Source organism: Cebus imitator, unplaced genomic scaffold (assembly GCF_001604975.1).
Source record: "Cebus imitator isolate Cc_AM_T3 unplaced genomic scaffold, Cebus_imitator-1.0 Scaffold58, whole genome shotgun sequence".
Taxonomy (NCBI): domain Eukaryota; kingdom Metazoa; phylum Chordata; class Mammalia; order Primates; family Cebidae; genus Cebus; species Cebus imitator.
The window spans coordinates 3,252,005-3,254,547 of NW_016107373.1; positions in this window are offsets into that span (position 1 = coordinate 3,252,005).

The following is a 2,543-nucleotide window of genomic DNA, read 5'->3' on the forward strand; positions in this document are numbered from 1 at the left end:
TCTCAGCTCCGGTTTATTCCTCAGATGTGCTGGCACTCCTGCCTCAGGGCGTTTGCACTTGCTGTTTTCAGATGCCCACATGGCTCACTCCCTGGCATCCTTCCTCGATGTACTCAGACTCACATCCAGACCATCCCTGGCCATCCTGGGTAAGGTAGTGACCCATCCCCTCTCACTTTTCTTGGTCAGGACCTCTACCACGTTATTTTACTTATTTTCTCTCTGCCTCCGCTAGTGTGCGAGCTCCACAGAGGCAGCGGCTTTGTCTGTTTCTTGTTAACTGCTTTATCTCCAGCACTGGCAAGCACCTGGCTCACGGGAGGAGCTCAGTGAACGCCTGCTAGATGAATGGATTGGAAGAGAGGGCAGGGCATGGATCCCAGGCTCTGGCGTGGCGCAATTTCCAGGAAAGTAAATAACATTATTTTGTTTTCATGCTTCTTGTTCTGGTTACCTTTCATTTCTTATGGCAAATGATTCTGATTTTTTTCTTTCATTTGTAGGAGTAATATAATTTTTTTTTTTTGAGACGGAGTTTCACTCATGTTTCGCTCTTGTTACCCAGGCTGGAGTGCAATGGCGCGATCTCGGCTCACCGCAACCTCCGCCTCCCGGGTTCAGGCAATTCTCCTGCCTCAACCTCCTGAGTAGCTGGGATTACAGGCACGCGCCACCATGCCCAGCTAATGTTTTGTATTTTTAGTAGAGACGGGGTTTCACCATGTTGACCAGGATGGTCTCGATCTCTTGACCTCGTGATCCACCCGCCTCGGCCTCCCAAAGTGCTGGGATTACAGGCTTGAGCCACCGCGCCCGGCTTTTTTTTTTTTTAAGATAGGATCTCACTTTGTCCTTCAAGCTGGAGGGCGGAGGTGCGCTCAAGGCTCACTACAGCCTCAACCTTCCTGGGGTCGGGTGATCCTCCCACCTCAGCCTCCCAAGTAGCTGGGACTATATATGGGCACCATCATGCCCAGCTAATTTTTGTGTGTTTTTTTTTGTAGAGACAGGATCTCACCACGTTGCCCAGGCTGGTCTTGAATTCCTGGACTCAAGCAGTCTGCACAGCTCAGCTTCCTAAGGTGTGCAGGCATAAGCCACAGGGCCCAGTGATATAAATTTATCTTTTAAAATAAATTTATGTAATTGGAAAAAGCACATTTATTTAAAGAATAATATTTAATAAAGAGAGTTAGAGGTGGGCATGGCAAAAATTGGGACGTGGCACGGGAATAACCATGGCTTCATGACTGCTGGCACCAAGGCCTTCCATTTGTCTGATGGGGAAGCTGAGGCCAGAAGGCACCAGGATTTGTTCAAGGTCACACAGCACGTTAATGGCAAGTGAGCATTAGCATGTGGGTCTTGTGGTTCCAGATGTGGCTTTTCTATTTTCCTTCTCAATTCTCTATTCCATCCATCAGTGGGCACTTGAGGGAGGAGGCTGTCTAGGGGCCAGCCTGTGCGGTAGGATTGATAGGACTGAGGACTTTTTTTTTTTTTTTTGATGGCTTTGTATCCATCACCAGAGCAATGCTTGGCATGAGACAGGAGATCAACAAACCCTTATTAGGTGCAGGAATAGAAGAGAGAACAGAAGACTTGGAACCCCAAATCCCACCCCAAGAAGCCCCCAGTGAGCTGAGGAGTCAAGACCAGACCTGTGGCAACAGAGTCAGGCTGTGGAGGTCACATCTCCAATCTGCCTGTCACATCCAATCCAAGGAGTGGATGCCCGTGTGCAAAGGAGCAGGGGAGGTGGGGGGTGCCGGAAATAGGGAGGTGGGCAAGCCTTTTGGGACCTGGGGAGAGGCATGGGCCTCGTGGGGCTGACTGGGTTACAAAAAGCAGCCCAGGGTAGATGGCGGAGGGTTCATTCTTCCTGGGGACTCCCATGGCCTTGGGCAGCACAGAGCAGTAGCGAAGACTCAGAGCCCAGAATCTGACAGCTCTGGTTATGAGCCCAGCCTCTGCCACTCACCACCATCATCTTCTTTATCTTCCTCTCCCTCTGAAGGGCTGACCTCGGGAGTAAATGAAAAAGTCTCTGTGGACCACTTACTGCACCATCTGGTCAGAAGACAGAGCTAGGAAAACGCTAATGGCTGGTATTTCGGGGAAAGGGTCCTGTTCAAGGATGGGTTAAAGGCACCGGGATGTCTGCTCTGCACATTTATTGGCCACAGCTCTCTAAGGGTGTCCATTTCCATTTTCAAGAAGAGTCAGTGACATTCAATGGCCTTATACTGCTTTGGAGTTGGGGCTGGGGAGGTGGGAGGCTGGGAGGCTGAATTGGGGCCGGGAGAGAGCCCAGAAGTAAAGGGGTGGAAACAGAGGCTCCAAGGGGCCAGTGCCACAGCCATGACCACACAGCTGGTTGGAGGCAGAGCTGGGACTGGAGGCCAAGCGTGTGGGTTCTCCTGCCTCATGCTCTGTCCCAAAGCTCCTGGCTGCTTCCAGACTCAAGAACTGGAAATTGACTAGAATTTCTCGGGCCTTTGAGACATGACAATTCTTCCTGGCATTGTGGCTGAGTCAGCCCT